The sequence below is a fragment of the Callorhinus ursinus genome, unplaced genomic scaffold (assembly GCF_003265705.2).
Source record: "Callorhinus ursinus isolate GAN/ISIS: 27379988/994484 unplaced genomic scaffold, GSC_fseal_2.0 scaffold8, whole genome shotgun sequence".
NCBI classification, from domain to species: domain Eukaryota; kingdom Metazoa; phylum Chordata; class Mammalia; order Carnivora; family Otariidae; genus Callorhinus; species Callorhinus ursinus.
The window spans coordinates 53,803,566-53,825,753 of record NW_027397070.1 but is presented as its reverse complement, the minus strand read 5'-3'; positions in this window follow the sequence as shown (position 1 = coordinate 53,825,753).

Here is a 22,188-nt window from a genome sequence, read left to right as displayed (position 1 = left end):
TTCTTAATAAGCACTGGCCTCATCTATGTTCAGAGGTATAAAGATAATATAATATGATTATACCTTCTATAGACACAAATGATTTATACTTATGAAGAATTATAATTGTAGTGAGTCACTGCAAATTTGAGAACTCGTGGAGTTCTGCTCTGAGGTTTGCTGGAGAAGCACCCCCTGCACTACCACTGTTTGTTAATTGCGCTTGTGGAAAGTTCAGAGCAATGATTGGGCATGCCAGGATTCATCTGCCAAGTAACAATTATGAATCCCAGCAGGGAGCAGAAGGGCATGTATTGCCCAAAACAGCAAACAGATCCTAAGAAGGAAGAGAATTACTATGAGGAGTCAGAAAAAAAAAAAAAACTAATTTTTAAAAAGGAAAATAATACACCACAAATTATGTTAAGAATGAAATAATAAGTTAAAGAAAATTATCATAGTTAGAGTAACAAAGTTAAATTCAGGGAGAGAAATGGTAACACAAAATGGTTTAGTTACAAAGTCAGTTCTTACCCTAGGACTTGTTCAAAAGAGAATGGTAGCAAAGAGCAAAGAACAGCTGTTTAATGGTATACAAAATGAGAGACTAATTTAAGAGAGACTTTAAAACTTTAACTATCACAGATTCAGAGAAATCAAACACGAAAAAGAAACAAAGGAGAGGGAGAGAGGAGAAAGGAAAGGAAGAGAGACAAACCACTTCCATGCATATTGGAAACCTGTCAGAGAAGTTTTGATTTTTCTGGTGTTAGCTGTAAATGGAACCAGGATGTTAAGAACAGCCATTATTTGAGGCAAAGTCTTTGGTATTGATATTTTTATCAGTAGAGAACTTGAGGGCTTGTTTTCTTTTTTATCAATTACCATTTCCTGCTGATGTGTTTGTGTGTGTCTCCTACTTCCAGAACATATGATTCATTTAACTGGGACCTTGTCTGCCTTATTAACTACTCTATCTTCAGTGCCTATAAGAATCCCAGGTACAACTCAAAAAATATTTATTAATTCTAAGACTTGTCTTTGCATATCCAAAGACATTTGCTTTGTCATCATCCTTGATTGCTTGTCTAGCTTATATAGACTCTAGATTCAAAACTGTATGTTTCAGAACTTTGAGGGCATTTCCCTTTTTTTTCCCCTAGCATCCACTCTTGCTAATGAACAAAGAAACAAATAAACAAAAACACTAAACCTTCTAATTTTTATTCCTTTGTATGATATTATCTTTCTCTCTTTTCCTTCATTCTTACCTTGTAGTCTGAAGTTTTTTGAAGAATTTTCCCATTCATCTGATTTGGGATTTTTAGGCAACTTCAATATATAATTTATGTTATCATTATCTCTGGGAAATGCCCTACAATTATCACTTTGGTTATTATGTCACTTCCATTTCTTTGTTGCCTCTGTAAAACTCCTATAGTCAAATATCCTTGATTAATCATCTGTGTCTTGTATTTTCTCTCATTTTCCTTAACCTTCCTATTTTTTCATTTATTTACACTAGAGATCTCAGCACTTCACTCTGGGACACCAATTCCCATCCCTGCAGACCTAGATCCCTCCAAAAGGTTTGGTCAACTTTTTGAAAGGGAAACCTTTGGTTTTGTCTCATAGTATAAACTGACTATTGGTCCTTCAGCAAAATGTGTCTGTGATAATAAAGATGAAGTGAATTGCTCCATATAGTCCATATACATGCTTACAATTACTTCCTATTTGCAACTCTTTTCTCCCTTTGGCCCTCTCTAACCCTCAAATCTCATCATGGGACTTTGTGTTATGCCACAAGGCAAAATCTACACATGTATATGCTTTAGCCTCCTTCAAGTTTTCTAGCCCCAGCTTTTAGCTTTATTTCTTGATCCATTCAACAAAATGTACTGAGTATCTCCTCTGTTCTAAGAACTGTTCTAGATTCTGAAGTATCACTAACAAACCAGGCTTTAGTAAATATTCTCTCATCTAAACTGTATCTTCCAGGAATGCATTGCATTCTTATACCTGATGATGATCTCCTCTCCTGTCCTGTCAGCTATTTATATACAGTTAGGACTATTTAAATGGTGTCCTAAGGAAAAAAAAAGACTTTATATTATTGGTCTCCTACTTTGGACTACAATCTACATCTAACATGTTGGTTCTGAATTTTATTTTACTTATTGAAGAGATGTAAAAATAATTTCTGATTTAATTGTATGCTAGAGAATTGCCTTATTTTCAGGTTGTTTTATTTAATGATGGTTCCTTGAACATCATTTTGGTGTTCAGCAACCAACGTGGAATATTTGTTATTAAATCCATGTCAGTCTTTTTCCATGTCAAAAAAAAAAAATAAATAAAAACAAAAGACAAAAGAAACAACAGTTTTTGAGAGACAGTGTAGTCCAATATAAGGGCTATAGACTTTGTAATAAAAAAAAAAGGCTTGAATTAGATTTCTTGTTCTGCCACCTACTAGATAAAAGAGATGGAGTATTTCAATTCAGAGATTCTATTTTCTTATATGAAAACTTAGATTAAATTATGTTTGATGAAAAAATGCAATAAAGGTTAAAAATAATGCATGTAAGTCATACTCAGTACACAGAATATAATACATGCTCAATAACTATAGTAGGCATAAATAGGCACGAACACTGTGAGAAGAGATGGCATTTTAAGAAACTATAAAAGAGAATTAACTTTAGTGGTCTAAACTAAAGTCAAAGCCATTATCTTAATCTGGACCTCACTGTCATGAGCTCTATGAGCTAATATTTAGATTAAATGGTTTAAATGTACTATGGTTACATGAAGAAAAAAACTGTGTATATATATATATATATATGTAGACACATGGACACACCACATACAAATATACACATATGTGTACACACACATAATCTGAAAGAGATAAGCAGCTGGGGTAACTGAGTTTTGACAACTAATAGTTAAATCTTCCATGATTTTCTTAAACAAAGTCAAATCATTACTTTGCAAGGTATTGTTTGGCTTAAAGAACCAGTAATAATTGTATTTCACATGTACAGGGGGAAAAAAAGTACAATAAAGAACAAGGCTTTTTGTAAATTACCCCTGGACTTCTTATCAGAATTTGTAAATAAAGAATTCTTCCTCCTCATTGAAATAGATCCTGTGGGTGAGTGAAGAATTTGTGGTGATATATATGGGGCACGGAGAGAGAATAATTTCCCATTAGATTTTTTATAGATATTTTATTGTATATCTACTTAAGCAAAGTTCCATCTTGTTTACTTTGAAATGTTGCCCTCAATTCTGTCAAGATTTTACAAATCTGCAGAGTAGAACATTCAGAGTAATGCATTGTGCTTTGCATTCTACATTGTATAATGACTTCTTTAATTAGGTTTCGAGATGTAGATTTGTCAAGACAACATTTAATTTGAGCCATCACCTTAATTTTCAAATCCATATGGTTTAATCATCCCGTTGAGAAGAGTTGGAAAACACCTAGCTGAGGCTGACTTATAACTTCCTCGCACAATTTCTCAAAGGCTGTTCTTAGAAGTTTTCTTTTCTCATGGAGATTAGGGTAACTCCTCTCAGTTTTCTCCTCTTGGCAATCAAAATATCTAATACATAACTTAGTTTTCTTTTCTCTGCTCCTACCCTCTTTAAATTGCCATGGCAATGAGAACACTGCTCCTTCTATTTAGGAAAGATGACATTTAGCAACGCTTTGCTGATATTACTTCATATGTATGTGCCCTAGAGTCACTTGAACTGTTGGTCACAGATTCATGAATTCTCAAATATATGGATTCCACCATCTGTTTATTACATCTTGAATCAAAATATCTAATCAGAATCCTTTTTGACTAAGGGCATGTTTGTATGTGTTCTCTGCCCCTGTCTTGACAGTTCCATTTTTTTTTCCTTCTCTCTAAACATTTGCAGAAAAATGAATAAAATGAAACAAAGTCCCGTTTCAGATAATTAAGACAATATATCTGAGGATATTATCAAAGGTCTCTTGCCTACGGTAAGACAAGTCCCATGGTAAAGCTGACCTCTGTCTTCTGCTCATCTTTTTATAAAGATCTATGTATGTCATATTAACAGAGCCTTAGTGCTGCTGCCTTCAATGTGGCAACTCCAGAACTCTGAGCTTTTGCCCCCAAAAAGAATGTCAATAGTGACACCCATCTGCACAGGGAAAATTTGTAACCCTTTCCTTCTACTGTTATTGTTTTAACAAACCATAAAGGCCTGTAGCTGCTCTGAGGATAAGTGTTCCGTAATGCCTATGGTTACTTCTCAAAATGGCCAATGGGTCTCTATGATACAAATGATAAACAAAAGGGCAGCTCTATCGTGTCTGACTAGATATTTCTTGTGAAACAATTCTGGCCCAACAAGACATAAGAACTTGAAACAAGTTGTTTTTTTAAGATATCTGAGGGTTGGCCTAGGTGGCTCAGTCGGTTAAGCAGCTGGCTCTGGATTTCGGCTCAGGCCATGATCTCAGGGTCCTGGGATGGAACCCCGGGTAGGGCTCAGTGGGGAGTCTGCTTAAGGATTCTTTCTCTCTCTCCCTCTGTCCCTCCTCCCAAATACAACCCTCCTGCTCATGCTCTCTTTCTAAAATAAATAAGTAAATCTTAAAAAAAAAAAAAGATATCTGAAAATCATTTGCTGGAATTATTGCTTGGGAGAAAAAGGAATGATATGCCAACATATCAGTGGTATTCACCATTCGCTACTATTACAAACAAAAATCAGATTGGTCCTGAGAAACAGAAAGAAGAGAATAAGGGAAATTAAAATATTAAAAATATTGTCACAACTCCACAAATCACTGTGGATACTTCCTATTCCTCCTACCTTCCTTAAACCTTGATCATTATCATCACTCCCAGACCTACATATGTGCACACATAAACACAAACTCACACCCACACAAACATATTCACAGAATTGAACCAGAAAAAAAGAGCAAGAAAACGACAAACAGGGAAGAAAAGATTAAAATAAAAGTATCACTGTATGATGTGAATAAGGGGAAAAAAAAAAAAAAGCTGTCAGAATACTCCCTGCTGGTTCCATTTCCCATCACTGATCCCTGTATTTAATGCCTTCTGATATCAGTGTCCTCATCCTGAATCTTCTTTCCACCACAGGTAGCTTAGGGTTTCATTATCTGCCTCTTCTGACAGTTTCAACCTCTAATCCCTACCAAAGAGCTTTACAGCTAAAAGGGAATCTCTTAATTTTCTCTGCCAGAGCCATTCATTTGATATGATTGTTCACTCCAAGCACCACAGGGTAGACTCTGTGTCCAGATATGACAAAGCTACATATATTTCAAGTCAGAAGTGCTTCACAAACAATCATTAATACAAATCATAAAGTATAACTGAAGATAAGATTTATTTGTAATTATTAAAAACTGTAACATCTCAAAATACTTTCATATTGAAAATTCAGTATGCTTATGTCCTTTTTTAAAAAAAATTCAATACATTTCTGTCAGTAGAATTTGATAACTTAGCATCCTTCATGCAAACTAGCTTGCAGTTTTGGGGACCATTCTCCAGGCATATATAACTACTTGGCATATGGTTTCTACCTTCACGTGGATGCAAGCATTAGCTTTTAATATATAAGAAAATTAAGTGCACTCAGCCATGGAGCAATGCATTTTTTATCAGAATTCTGAAAAGTCAGCTCCATGTTTCAATTTCTCTCAAGAGATGCCAATGCAATTGTGGACAGCAGCTTCAATTATAGGAGGGATAGGCTGCTTCAGTAAGGACCAAAAATTAATGTAGCAAATACAAGTGATAATAGTCTGATCATGGGTCCACGTGTACATAATGCTGTACTAGGCACTGAGCCCTTTGACAAAAATCTGCAAATTTAATTTTCTTTTAAAAATGGCATCTCTGTCCCTATCGATTCATTTTAATTCAACAAATATTTAGTGATGGCTTGTTCCAGAAGCTTGGAATTCATTAGTGAACAAAACTTAGATCTGTAATGGGACTTATATTCATTGAGACACACACAAAAAACAAATATTTTCAAATAAATTGTATAACATAGGTTGATGAGTCTGATGGACAAAAATGTAGACAGAATCAAGGGAATCAGGAATGCAGGGAGAAGTAATGTTAAATAGACTGATTAAGATTGTCTTCATTAAAGTGATGACATTTGAGTAACGTCTTAAAGGAGTTAAGGGGATTAACCATGCTGACAGCTGAGGGAAGAGAATCCCTGGTAGTGGGAGCAGCCCTTACAAAGGCCCAAAAGCAAGAGTCTAAGTTGACACCTTCAAAGAATAGCAAGGAGGCAGAGAGAAAGGAAATGGAATGAGCAAGAGGGAGAACTGTAGTTGATGAGGCCAGAAAGATAATGAAATAATTGATTGTGGGGGAACAGATCACCAAAAGCACTGCATTAGTCTCTTTCTCTAAGTGAAATGCAGACTCTCTCAAAGGTTTGAAGAGATGTATGACACAACATGAACACTGTATCTGTAAGACTCAACCCCACTTGCAGAGATGAGAAAAGCCTGTAAGAGACACCGGGGAAGCAGTCACCCAAGTGATTTGGACAGAATGGGAGCAGTGGGGAAAGTAAAAGGTGGCAAACCCTTGGTATATTTTGAAGAGAGAGTCAACAAGAGTCCCTAATGGATATATTTACAGTTAAGTAGAAAATCTGATCAAATAAGTATTGAAACCTGATAAAAACTAACACTTTAAGATTTTATTAAGGGATATTCATTATCTCATTTGACCTCAAAAATAAATCCATGAGACCGACAGGCAAGGTATTATTTATTTCCACTTTACAGATGAAAAATAAAAGGAGGTCTACTGAAAGATGAAGGAACTATTATTTATTGAATGAATCCAGCAAACAAGCTTCCTAGCAGATAGTGGTCTTTCAAATTTGTTACATCATTTAATCTTCATACAAGCCATGACAGTAAGGACCAGCCCCCAATTTTGTAAATGATGAAAATGCAGTTCAGAATGATCTGTAATGTACCCAAGTTTCCACAATGAGAGTCATGATTTAACATAGTTCTCACCCCAAAGTATTTTTCCTTTCATAAACCCCAACTTGCTTCACTATCTGGAAGTGAACCTTATGAAATATATTTAGTCATTTAATCCTCCCAACATCCTTATGGATAATCAATGTTGTTAGTGTCCATTTTCTAGAGAATGGGACAGAAAGAAAGAAACTGTGTTGTTTTATCAGAGTTCTTCAAAGAAACACAATCAATAGGATATAAAAAGCAATTAAGAACTGGCTCATGTGATTATGGAAGCTGAGAGGTCCCATGATCTGCCATGTGCAAACTGGAAACCCAGGAAAGCCAACAGTATCATTCAGTGCACGTACTAAAGCCTGAGAACCAGGGGAGATAATGACATAAATCCCAGTCAAAGGGCAGGGCATGAGGAGAAGTGATGTCCTGACTCAAGCAATAAGGCAGAAAAAGGCAAGAATTTCTCTTTCTTTGCCTTCTTGTTTTATTCAAGCCCTCGAAGGATGGGATGATGCCCATCTACATTGGGGAGGGCCATTTACTTTATTGAGTCCACTGACTCAAATGCTAATCTCATCTGGAAACATCCTCACAGACACACCCAAAAATAATGTTTAACCAGATACCTGGGCATCCTCTGATCCAGTCATTATGACACATAAAAAATTATTATCATAGATGTATAGTAATATGTACGAAGACACGTGCTAGTAACTGGCAAAGATGAACTTTAAATCTATGATCATCTGACTCTAAAATCTACAACCTTCACAACAATAAAAATATAAAACTATATGCCCTACTAGACTCCCAAGAGAGTTGTGAAAATTAAATGAAGCCTTGTACATGAAATTGGTTTGCTAATTACAAGTTTCCCTATATTCATTGTTTGTTATTTTTATCATTACCTGTTGGCCACCTAATTTAAATTTCCAAAATCCAAAAATAAGTCAATGTAAGCAGTCTCCAAGGATTGGGACAGTCATAATTTGGACATTGCTGATTAGACTTAACATTTGTATCTCTTTCAATGAGCATAAAGTGAATGGAGAAGAAAACCATCAGAGCAGCCAGGTCCCAAAGCAAGATGTGGCCCAGCATGCTGAATTCCACACCTGCCGTCCCATCTCAGGGGCTGGAGGAGTGGCTCTATGGCAGGAAGTACACCCCAAGGACACGTTTGCCCTTGCCTGCTGCACGTGCCATTGAGAAACGCCCTTTGGTTCCTTTTATTTACTTCCCTTTGGCTCTGCCATCCAGGTGTAATCCAGAAAGTGTGCTTCAAGGCCTGGCTGCTGACAGGTTGTTCTGTGGGAAGAGGTCCACTGTGTCTCTGTCAGTGTCCCCTAGAGTATATACTGATTAAAGTTTCAGTGGAATTCAATTAAATCCAACGTGCACATATGGAGTGCCTACAATGCCTGATACTCTTTGATGTGCTGAAGAGAAAAGCTAAGATGAATCAGCTCTAAGGTTTTGGCACTCACAGTCTGGTAAGGAAGATAGATAAGAAAATGCATAGGTTTAAAGAAATGAATGGGGTAGATCCTCCAAAGGAAAATCGTTTAGTTTGGACTCTAGCAAAAAAGGTGAGATTAACTGTTACTAGCAGGTTTAAGAATTATTTATACAGAAACTGTTTCTAAATTGACTTAGAAATATGTGTCTGTCACTCGGAACAAAGGAAGGAAACGTGTATTTTAGACTAGACTGCACAAATTTATAAAGGCAAGAATGGTAAATGTTGGGAGAATGGTAAATAACCTGTTGCTATTGAAAAACAAGATACAAAAGAGTGAATATATAGGGGTAGGGAAGATTACAAGAAGAGAAGTGTGGCTAAAAGTTGAATCCTTAATGTAAGAAGACATTAAATTCCAGGCAGGGATAGAGAATTGTGTTTTACATTCATGTAAAGTTTTAGAAACTTTGAGCCTGACAGTTCCATAACCAAAAGTGAGCTCTGAGAAGGGCTAGTAGAGCAATGTGTACAATGGGATGATCGGAAGCAGGAAAATGAATCAGGACCAAAGATAATAAGGAAATGAACTAAACAGTAACATACAAAGAAAATAAAGATAGAGGGAAGATGCATTTAAAAGGTAAAATGGAGAATACTGGGTAGAGTTGAGATATAAACAACATCAAAGCTGAAAAACTGAGAGAATGTTGGTGTCATCAATCAATATAGCGAGCTCAGGAAGAGTTAGGAAAGCTTGGTGGATTCGTTAAAATTTAAAGGCCTGTGAGATATGCTTATAAAGATATCTAATAGCAAGTATCAAAGATGGTGCAGAATTCAGAAGGGAAGTGTGGCCTACAAAGTTTGGATACATTTTTGAGAAGTGATGTCATAGGATTGCATAAAATTAATAGAGGAATGCCCAAGAAATCTATCCAAAGTAGTTCTGCCCTTTACCATTTACTTTTCCAGCTGTGCCGGAGAATTCACATCACTCCACATCTATGTCAACACTTGCTATTTTTAGCCTTTCAAAATATTTGCTAAGCTGATAGGTTCAATATGATATCCATAGTCCTCAAGTCAGACAATCAGGTCACAATTCTATCCTCTCATCAAAATCCACCTCCATCACAACAGAAGGGCAATCAAAAAATGTTAGGTCTTCTAATCAGATATATAAGCATATTTGTTGTTTATTCTTAATATATCAGATCTTCCTTGGTACTTCCTAAGGTAGGAGCTTTGATTGATGTGAGTTCTGTGTATATGTGGGTGTGTGTGCACGCACACACGCACACACACTTATATGTGGTCTCTATATATATTCTGTGTGTGTTTTTTTTGTGTGTGTGTGTGTGTGTGTGCACGTGTGTTTCTCCCATATGTGAAATCTTAATAAATATCTGATGCAGGTAGAAGCATAAACTAGTGACAATCATTAGGAAAGCAATTTGACTCAATGTATCAAAACCCTGAAATTTTAAGAGGTGTCCACACAGATTCTGCACCCCTTCTGGTTTTCACCACAGTATTGCTTCTAAGAACAAGGAAAATAAAAGATTACAAATATAATTTTTTTAAGATTTTATTTATTTATTTGACACAGAGAGACACAGCGAGAGAGGGAACACAAGCAGGAGGAGTGGGAGAGGGAGAAGCAGGCTTCCCGCCGAGCAAGCAGCCCGATGCGGGGCTCGATCCCAGGACCCCGGGATCATGACCTGAGCTGAAGACAGACGCTTAACGACTGAGCCACCCAGGTGCCCCTACAAATATAACTTTTTAAAAATAGGGGCATTATTTACTAAATTGTGCACTGTGGCTAGAATGCCACATTATGTCATTAGTTAAAATAATCCTTTAAAACAGATGAGCTGTGGGAAATGTTTGTGATATAGTGTTATGTGAAATATCATCTTATTCTGCTGAAAGGTGTGTCTGTATGTGTGAGAATATGTGTGCCCAGAAAATAACTATATCAGACTATGTATTCATAGGTATAAGGAAGTTTCGTTTCTTCCTCATATTTTTATATTTCATAGATCATTGTTACTGAACATGAATTACTTCAAAAATTTTTAAAATTTGTGTTATTTAGAAAAAAACGGAAGAGTTAGTATTATCATAAAAAGTCACTAGTTAAGGAGTTTTAGAGACTGGCCTAATTCCTTATTAATGTCAATTATTAGTCTTTATAAAAATACCCTTTGATTCTTTTACAGAGTATATCCATAAAACTTTATCAATAATAAAATACAGATAAATCATCCCCAGATAAATAGAGACATGAATTGGTGAAATGAGTTCTCATAAATATGACATAGATATGCCATAGAGTGAAAGAACTGGAATCAGAACCAGGGCTAAAGAGTGCCATTTTTACCACCAACCTACCATTCTGTTGCAAAAAGAATGCCCTGCCGGATGACGTTGCATGGGTGATTTAGGATTAGGAGAACAATGACTGTAACATTGAGACTATGCGGAGTTAGACAAACCACATCACTGAACATGTGCCTCCCAGATGTGATACTGAGTACAGCCCCTCAAGGTGGAAAAGTCTGCATCCTTTCCTGTCTTCAAATGAAACATGGTCATCAGATATTGGTGACTACTTATAAGTTTTCATGACACAAATAAAATATCCACTTAACAAACAGCCCCAACTATTTGCTTTGTGGTATTTTCGCTCAAGATATCCAGAGATTTACTCTAATTTTCAATTTAATAGGAGATTAATCATTCCCTTGCTTTGGCAGAGTACATGTTATAAAACTGTATCCGTGCAGGTAAAATGAAGATTGAGTATTTATTTAGATGAATCAATGATTACAGGTCTCTCATCTGATTTCATCAGTAGCAGCTCTCCCTCACCAAAAGCACAATTGTTTTCTTTAGGTTTCTTTTGTTTGAGTCACCCAAAAAATTAATTTGGCTTATATTTTACTTTATATGTATGTGTGTGTGTATAAATATATGCCAACCCAAGTGAATCACAATTTTATAAGGTGTTTTATTAACAGTATTTTCTAAAAGCTGTTCACCAAATGAAGCAAAGGGCAAGATTTCCTCTCCAAGACTGTGATAAACTCTGTCCTTTGAACTTAAATGTTTGGGGGGGGTTTGTTGGTTATTTGATATTGTTTTGTTTTTTGAGAATGCCACTAGCATTCTTTTTAAGACCTCTTTTGGCCTGAGTTGACTTATCGCAGCATATAGCTATTAACTATGTATTAGTTATTATAATTACAGTTACTGAGGAAATTCTCTTAAGTTATCTCTTAAATATATCTGAAACACGATATTTGGTGGTGCCAGCCAAGGCAGATCAAACGAATGCCAGACTGGCAGAACCGATGTGGGCCTTTCCAACATCTCTCCGTATGTTGTATTTGATCACCTATTTCTTTCTCCGCCTTCAGTCTCCTGGTATATTTCACTTTTGTTACTGGCATTTGCACAGCCAATAACTGCCTTGGATGGTGGCCTTGGTATTGTCATATGGATAATATATTTTCACAAGGATGAGTTCTTCTTGGAACAATTTATCCAGTGGATTAGACTCTCCTGCATCAGAGCTCAGCAGGTCTTCCTGTCTCAACTGTCTGCTAATCTAAGATTTATTAGGCTCTACTCAAGGCACTTTTCACCAGGTATATTTCATTTTGCAGGCTTCCTGATGTTCTTCAGGGACAGTATAGGTGAGTTGTAAATGTTAGGTCACACTTGTTGATTCCTTTTAAATGCACATGCTTTAAAAGAAACTAAGTGAATTTCTAGTGTTCATTATTTCATTAACTTTCCCTCAAAATTTTGAAAAAAAAAAGATAAAGCAACAAAAATTCACATAGAAGAAAGCACTCGCCTGAAGAAGTGTTGCCCTTACTGTTTTCCCCTCCAATGTGCTGTTTATTCCTCATTTGCTTCACACAAGCAAATGGGTTTGCCAAATGTGAGGCACCGGGAAGTTTTGAGAGGATGGAGAATGAGAGAGGGTTGAGTATGCCTTCCCCTGAAACCTTCCTGACCCAGTGTTAAGGGATGGTAGTGGCTATTTCCTCCAAGACTGAGCTTCTGAAGGAAGCCCCCCCGCGCCCCCCACCCCCTTGAATACTTCCATTTCCTCCTCTTGGCTATCAGCCCAGGGTGTGGTAATGGCTTTCTGCTATTGTTAGTCTCTAGGAGCCTTTCCTCAACATTTCTTGTTAAGTCCCTCAGAAAAAAAATTCTTTGTACTATCTGAATTTGATCATTTTCCTCAAAGCACCCTGACTTATACACATGCTATGAGTCTACAGGTCTTGCAAAACTGAGAGGTAATTAGCATTTAAAGATGAGTGGTTAGCTTGTAATTGTTGGGGATTTTTTTCTTTCCTTTTTAATGAAATGCTGTTATCCATTCATCCAAAGGGTAAGGTGCTTAGTACTGTGCATTTCAGGTGTCAATGCCTAAGCCTTGGGATAGTCAATAAATTCTTAAGAGTCTGTGCTTAAAAAAAAATGTTGGGGGGCGCCTGGGTGGCTCAGTTGGTTAAGCGACTGCCTTCGGCTCAGGTCATGATCCTGGAGTCCTGGGATCAAGTCCCACATCGGGCTCCCTGCTCAGCGGGGAGCCTGCTTCTCCCTCTGACCCTCCCCCCTCTCATGCTCTCTCTCTCATTCTCTCTCTCAAATAAATAAATAAATAAATAAAATCTTAAAAAAAATGTTGGGGTATCTGGCTGGCTCTGTTGGTGGAACACACAACTCTTGATCTCAGAGTTGTGAGTTCAAGCCCCACATTGGATGTAGAGGTTACTTAAAAATAAAATCTTTTTTAAAAATTTGTTTTCTTTTGTATTTATTGGTTTCATGAAATTAGCAAGATTTTATTTTTTTTAAAGATTTTATTTATTTATTTGACAGAGAGACACAGCGAGAGAGGGAACACAAAGCAGGGGGAGTGGGAGAGGGAGAAGCAGGCTTCCCGCTGAGCAGGGAGCCTGATGTGGGGCTCAAACCCAGGACCCTGGGATCATGACCTGAGCCGAAGGCAGATGCTTAACGACCGAGCCACCCAGGTGCCCAATTAGCAAGATTTTAGAGCTTTACATATTATTTGTTTACAGAGCTCACAGGATAAAGCAGCTTTTGGTATAGTTCCATTCTCAAGTTACATCTTCTACTTTTTTTTTTTTTAAGACTTATTTATTTGAGAGAGAAAGAAGGAGCAATTTGTGTGCAAGTGGGGGGAGGGGCAGAGGTAGGAGAGAAGCAGACTTCTTGCTAAGCCAGGAACCAGACTTGGGCTCTGTCCCATGACTCAGATCATGACCTGAGCCGAAATCAAGAGCTGGAAGCTCAACCGACTGAGCCACCCAGGTGCCCTCACTTCTACGTTACACCCCTCTCCTTAACTCACCTAGCATGGACACTGATTGACTACCAACAGAAGATGAATTGTTTAGATTTAAAATATTTCCCTTATTTACCAATATCACATAAATGACCTTGAGAAAGCCACAAATTATCCATTAGCTTTTATGACGTGGTTTTACGATCTTTTTCTACAGGACAAAAAATACTTTGGTGAACCACTTTGCAAGTGGTCAGATGATGTTTAGGAGGAATAACTATTCACTGGATCTGTTTTCTGCCAAAATGTTTATTTTGCCATTATGCAGATTAGGTTAAAGGAAACACCACAGTCTGGAATTTTCTAGGTCACAAAAGTCATTTTAATGCAGGCTCATTCTGGAAGTCCTGGGAAAAAGCCAAGACAGAAGTTTCTTACACATTACAAATCCACAGAATGATATTTCATTAAAGTTTCTTAGTAGTAGTAAAGAAGTTTACATTCAGAAATCATCCAGAAACCCAAGTTCACCTTTCTAATGTTGAGGTTTCTACAATGAATCAAGTGAGAAACACTTGACAGAGGACAATCAGAGCCACCACATTACACGAAACTAAGGAACCTGAAATGTATTACAATCTACTATATAAATAGCACCCCAAACTTGTTCAATGTACAACCTAAACGGCCATACATCCATGACGGTTCTAATGGCAATGATGTTGTCTATGAGATTAGATTAGCAACTAATGAAGAACAAGCTCAAAGTAGGTGATCAATGCATATATATTCAACTACATTCAACTGAATTAAATCAGGTAGTAAAATATACTATCCAGCTTCAGATTCTCATCTCTAGTCCTGAATTATTCAATCTAATCCATCAAATAATTTTCTTTACTATGTAAATGCAGAAGTACCTATATGTAAACTATTTTCTAGGGCAGAGGTCAGCAATCTTTTTTTTTTAAAGGGACAAATAATAAATATTTTAGGCCTGTGGGCCATATAGTCTCTATATCAACCATTTAAATCTGCTGTGTAGGATGAGAGCAACCACAGACAACACATAGACATGTATGGATATGTTCAAAAAAAAACCAAAAAATTCTTTTTTTTATAGCAGTTGGCTTATAAGTAGTAGGCTGTCCATCACTGATTTGAGAATACCTCTATTTTTGTGTATGCAAAATAAAACATCATTAATATTACATTTTTCTCTTATCAACCTACTTGTTTTATTTACATGCATATGTTTATTCATGAATTCTACTTCAGACATACAGAGTCTAATCCTCTAGAAACAGAGCTAAGAATCTATATTTTTTACATAGCCCCCCAGTGATTCAGTGTCCAGCCAGGTTTGGCAATAACCACTGAAATTCCAACTCCACTCATTAATTTTTGGCTTGAAATATTTGAATTATCTTATATCTAGATGAAGTTTTTAGAGAAACAACTCTATCCTTCTAATGCTCAGTTCAAAAAATTTATTCCTCATGACTTTCACATATTATTTCCAATTCATCAGCAAATGCAGCCAACACACTCTTCAAAATGCATCAGTCACCTGATTTCTTCTTATTCTTTCTATTGCTATCACTGAGGTCTAAGCCACCACCTTGTGGATTTTCACAACAGCCTCCAGATTGATTTTCCAGTTTTTATTTTTGCTCCCATATAGCCTATACTTCATGCAACATCCAAACATTCTTTAAAAAAAAAAAAAAGTCAGATTATCTCAGTTCTCCAGTCAAAACCCTCCAATCTCACCAAGAGTAACAGCCAAATTTCTTATTAAAACCTACACTGCCCTATATGATTTGTCCCTCTCTTTACCCCATTTGTTCTGACATTGGGCCCCACTGGTCTCCAAGCTCTTCTGTGAATGCAGCAGGTACATTTCTGCCTCCAAACCTTTTCACCTGCTCTTCTAAAAGCCAGAATGCTCATCCTCCTCCAGATACCTACAAGGTTCACTCCAACACTTCTTCCAGATGGTTCCTAAAACATCTAAGTGAGGCTACTCTGGACAACTGATATCAAAGTTGAACTCCCTTCAGCCTTTCTTTGCAACTATATTCTTTTTTCTAGCATGTATCCCTACATGACACATATTGTTTCCCCCTAGTGTTTCTGTTTATATACACTCTCTTCCACTGGAATGTAAGCCCCATTAAGGTTGGCATTTTGTTCTTGAATGAATGAAGAAATAACTGAATGTGACTTTATGCTTTTTTACTCTTTATTGCCATGAGATGTTTGAACAACATGTTCCGATATAAAACTATTCCTACTGACCCATTACATTGCAAGACTATTTTTACTGTTTCTCATTTTTGGTTCTTGTATTTAAAGCTAGGTCTGAAAATAGAAGTCAAATCTAAAATCATCTTCTCAGAATGGGAAGGCGGTTTTACTAATAAGGTTTCTTTAAATACCAATTACAAATTTTGACTGAATGTGTAAACAAAATGGTGAAATATTATCACAATATTATTGCATTCTTAAGCAGCATTTTAAGCTATTATTTTCAGCCTTAATTAACCCAGCTTTCCCACTTAAGTTAGCCTATGGAACTATAATAACAAAAATGAGAACTGAACTTAAAACCAGGTAACAATTAGTCGGTAAAACCCCATGGTATTTCTTTAATTTATATAGTCCTTTACTTTTGCTTTGAACTATCTTAATATTAGCCCTGAAAATTGCAGGGAAAAAAGGAGGAAAAAGTTAATTGCCTGTAAGCAATTAATACAGTTGAAAGATATAAAAATTCTGAAACTACTGACTAAATGCAGCTTACTACATGGCTAAAATTATACAGAGGATAAATAAATACATCAAAGAATTATATTGGAAGGTTATTATACTACTCAATCTAAAACTGATAGAATAAACAACCCAAATCTTTGCAGGTTCAGTTATCTCAATAGTAATGTATATGACTGATATATACAGAACCTAGCAAACAATAATTAAGTAAAATACATTTTTTCACCCATATTTTCAATGCTATTTCAAAAGAACTCAGAACAAATACTAGTAAGAAAGATATTTACAATGCGGTAACAAGGATAACCTTTCAAAAACAAATATACAGTTGGAAACTAAAAATCCCACTTCTAAATAATTCCACATTAAAAATAACCATACCGAAAATTATAGGACATTAAATAGTAAACCACAAAGATGTGTAAAACGTATCAAAACGAGTGGAAGGTAGTACAGCTCCCAGTCATGAAGGAGTAACTAGAGGGTAACTTCCCTTCCCGTTGCAAACAATTAAAAAAGTGAACAAAGTATAAGAAAAAATTGCTTCCAGACCTTGGGACAAGAGGCAGAACAGGACTGGTATCCTTACGAGAATAGAAACAAAGCAGCCTCTACATTGCTCTGGCTTTCTGCCTGGACGCAATTTCTGGACAGAGGCCCAGGAATGAGGAAGGCGAACAGAGAATAATGGGATTGCTGATTTTAAGAAGCGTATTTCTCAGAGTTTGGGGAAGCTGAGGAAGAGGGAATCTGCAGGGCAGAGACTGAACTCCTGACATTTTTATTAGATTCTCTTGAATCTCTGACATCATCCTAATCTGTGAATGTAAAGTTGAAACTCTATGAAGCTAGGCAAATAACAAAGGCAGGGAGTTACAAGTGAACAAACTCCAAAACCTCTCAAACAGACTAAGAGACATTCAAATTCCAAGCAGCCAGACTGTAAAAATCTCATTCAACATTCAGGGCAATCAGTAGAAACTGCTTAAGAGTCACACTTAAGAAGGAGTAAGCCCAGACTAGCACTTTGGTCTCACCCTAAAAGAATTTAAAATCAAACCTTGAAAGAATCGAGTCAGCCGAAACAAACTTCAACACTCTTTAAAGAAAGATAACAAATTTCATACACTCTCACATGCATCATTCATTATGTTATAAATTCACTAAAAAATTACTAGGCATATGAAGCATCAGCAAACATGACCCAAACCCAGTAAAAAATTAACAATAGAAACACACCAAGAAACAATAAAGATGATGGATTGAGCAGAAAAGGACCTTTAAAAAAGTTATGAACTGAAGTTATAAAAATGTTTAAGATTTAAAGAAATCATAATGAAGACAAGCCAAAGACATATTAAACAGAAACAAATTTAGAAGGTTTATCAAGAAAAAAAAGATAAAAACAAAACACCTAAGGAAAGAAAAATGCACAGATACAGATCAGTAGAGATTATTTTTAAATTAATTTCATAATACAGGTGAAAATATAATTGAAATGAAAATTTATCTAAAAAATATTATGTAACAAAAATTGAATCAAAAAGAAATAGGAAACCTAAACAAACCAAAGACAAAGAAACTGAACTGTTAAAAAAACAAAAGAAACCAAACTGTTAATCAGCAATTCTTAACTACCTCCACTACCCCTAATGGAAACAAAACACAAAAACTAAACAAAAACAAAAGCAAAAAAACCCATAAACTACCAATTGTTCCCTCAAACAAATTTTACAAAGCCCACAAAAAAACAGATAAACGCATATATTCAAATTATTTCATAAGATACCAAAGAAAGCTTCCCAATTCATTATATGAAGATGATAAATAATGAAACAAAAATATAGACCCTTCTTATTTCTATTAATGTATCAACTCTGTCATTAAATACCTATATAATCTTGGGTAAGTTACTTGATCTCTGTGTCTATTTTCCCATCAATAACAATGCTTCTATAAGACCTACTGAGGATAGGGGCACCTGGGTGGCTCAGTCATTAAGCATCTGCCTTCGTTTCAGGTCATGATCCCAGCGTCCTGGAATCGAGTCCCGCATCAGGCTCCCTGCTCCACGGGAAGCCTGCTTCTCCCTCTCCCACTCCTCCTGCTTATGTTCCCTCTCCCACTATGTCTTTCTCTGTCAAATAAATAAATAAAATCTTAAAAAAAAAAACAACCTACTGAGGATAGACCAATCCTAACCTAAAAGCTCATCTCCTATCCACTTCCACCAGCAGAAATGATCAGGTCTAACTTAGCACAGTGAAAAGAACCAGCCCCTGAGCTTCAAAGACCTTCCTTTCTAACATGGCCACATCCTTGATTAAAGAACTTCCACTATTTCAGTTATATCCAAGTTTCTTAGTTGCGTTCCTAAAGATACTGACTGCGGTCCCTCTCTACTAGAATCCTTACCATGGCAAGTGCAGTCCGGCTTTGCCAAGTGTAAGCATATCTCTCCAAATATACTCAGAGCTGGAATTCCATTTTTTTTCTGCTACCTGTCTGCTTATTACTATGTTAGTTTCCCACCCCCCCCAACCAAGAAACACTATTTTTTCTATTTGAGTGTTTTTTGTTGGTTTTTTTTTTTTGCATGACAAAGTCTTTACTTTCAAATGATTATCAGTACACCAAGTAAGAACACGTATACAAGTTCTTGAATTCTATCATCTAATAATTTTGATTAAGAGAAACTAAGAGCAGCCTGAACAATATATACTAGTATTGACTGTTCCACCCTTAGCCGAAAGGATGACTTAAGGCCGGCTGCTGCTTCACACAAGTTACAATAACTATTTACTACTTTTTCATAGAAAAAGCCCCTGACCTTCAAGAAAACTTTAGGGAAAAAAAAAAAGTTAATCCCTTTAACAGAATTTTTTTTTTTTTTACTACATCTAAGAAAGAAAAAGTACTGATACATATGTTGCTTGAGCTAAAAGGCACAGGAAAACAGACACCGTATACATATTAAATTTCTAAGAAATATGAGGTAAAAGGAGAAAATCTTTGGATAAGCTCTATGTTTGTACAAAGAAGCTAGATTCGCTACTCTCCAAGAAGTGAAGGGACCTACTACATAATATACAGAAATAATTTAATGCCTTTTCACAGGACATAACTACTCAAGCTTTGCTGAAGCTTCGTATTCCATGAAGGCATCTAACATGCCAATCTGCACGCAGAGCTTCTCCTTCCTCCCCTATCCATTTATGCAGTAGTTATCATGGATTTCTGGCCAGATGTCACAGACAAAGGCCAGCAGGTTATCCAGGACTTCATCCTTGTTCTGCTGGAAGTAGGCCTGGAGAATAGTCATCTTCTCCTGGGTCTCCTTCTCCACCTCGGTGCTGCAGCTGCCATGGGATCCGAGAGCCGCAGCTTCCTTTTTTGACAGTAGTCTAGTGTGAGTTTATTCCCCTTGCATAATACCTTTGTTCAATATGCTCATTGTGACCCATAAAGAAGATATTAATTGAATTTATTATTCAATTCCATTAGCTATTATTAGTTTTATCTTACTGAGATAGACACCTATTCTCCGTATTTTGCTACACCAAAATAATGATTTTTAATTCTTCTTTAAAATAATCATCCTTCTTGCCTTTTACATCCTTTCATTTGATCTCTTCTTTGTATTTACTCTTATGTGTTATATAAAACTATTTTAATTTTGGATTTAAAATTTCAGGATGCTATATGCTGGTATGTAGCTTAAGACAGAATTGGACACACAGGGCTGAATATTACCCAAATTGAGCAAGAAGAAATTTCCCTATGTTATTACTTTGTCCTTCACTGACAGTACAGGGCCTGAGATATATGTTTGCACTGTTTCTGTCTGCCTTGGATTGCTATAATGAGTTGAGCTGTCAGTGGCGAGTACGTACCAAAAGGACTATGAATACGTAGAATGCAGCAAGACGAGATGAACCTGAGTATATAATGTTGACTCCAAGGACACGGTATTCCTGGGTTACACCAGATTACTAATATCATTAACCAATATTCATTTTTCAAAGGTTTTCTTTTACTCATTTTCATGAACCCTTCCTAATGTAAGTACATAAAAGATGTTGATCTTGCTTGTTTCTGACTTCAATCAAAATTATAAAATAGGGCAAAGGGAAACATGTATGGAACACCTATTAGTTATTCTCTGCATCTTTTTCCATTGTCTTAGCTTTCCTTTTAGAGCTTTGCCCTCCACATCCTTCCCCTAGTTTTCAGCTGATGTTCCCTTCAGCATCCACAGAAGTAGCTCATTCTAATGGAATCATCATTTTACTAGGGCCCCCACATCAAAATTTCTTTGTGCTGCATTCGTTTTGAAGCTTAAATGGTAAAGGACTACTAATACAAAGTTTTAGAGCCTAACAATTTACAGAGAATTGTCACAGATGGTATTTTAACAGATTCTACTGTGTCCATCTGATAAACTCACAAGATATTAAGGCTGATCATGAGAGGAAACATTTTATATTTTTAACTGGAGTTTTGTTTAAGTAAAGTGGCCACATGTTGAAAGAAACATTTTGGGGAATGGTTATACATGCATTGGCAAGGTACTTTTATTAGGGCTACTTACATCTGAATTGTTGTTGTCAGGACAGTGGAGAATTTTTCATTCCCCAAATTCCCCACTATTCCCTATTTCTTCTCTCTGAAAAGAAGAGCTAAACTTTCCTGAGAACCAATGTTTCTTAGACCTTAGGAATTATTCTTTTCAGATTTCACATGCCAACTCTATGTGATTGATGAGCTTTAAAAGTATACAAAGAATATATGTCTACACTGATTTCACTAAATACTCTGTAGGGTTTTAATATTTCTGATTCCCTAACCATTTAAAGACATTCAAAGAATCCCCTGTGATAACTGAAAGATGCAACCATTAAGGATTTTATTCCTATTTTCCAATGTCAAGTGAAAATGAGTAATCTTTAAAATCCATGTAGCTGACAATATTTTTCACTGCTAACAAATCATTGTTTCCTGGCTTACAATTCTAAGAAATGTTAAGCCTTTGGCATTTTTGTCATTCTAAGTTAAACTACTTGTAACAATCTAAGTCTAAAATTTAAGAAGAAGTTATTAAACCATGTCCCTCAACATTGATACCCTTTGTAGACTTTACTACCCTTTGGAGAACATTTTCCAATTTGATTTTAATCCAAATAACCATTTTGCCCAGCTTGTGAAGGGCTAACAAGTGTTTAAAACCTGGAAGAAAAAAAATAATAATAAGTCGTAGTTCCTACTTCAAAGAAGCTATCTATGGTCCAAGATGGCTCAGTCACATGGCCGGTTGTAGACAATGGCTGTTAGCTGGGAGTTCAACTAGGAATATAGACTGGAGACCCTGCACATGGCCTCTCCATGTCGCTTGGGCTGCTCACAAGCAGGGAGGCTGATTTCACAAGAAGATCACTCCAAGAAGAAAAATTCAAAAGAATCCAATTGAAAACCTCAAGGTTTCTTCTGACTCGGCCTTGGAAATCCAAAAACATCACAACGATCTATTTTCTTCTTCAGAATTCAAGGGGCAACCCAGATTCAAAAAGAAGAAAGCACACCAGGGCA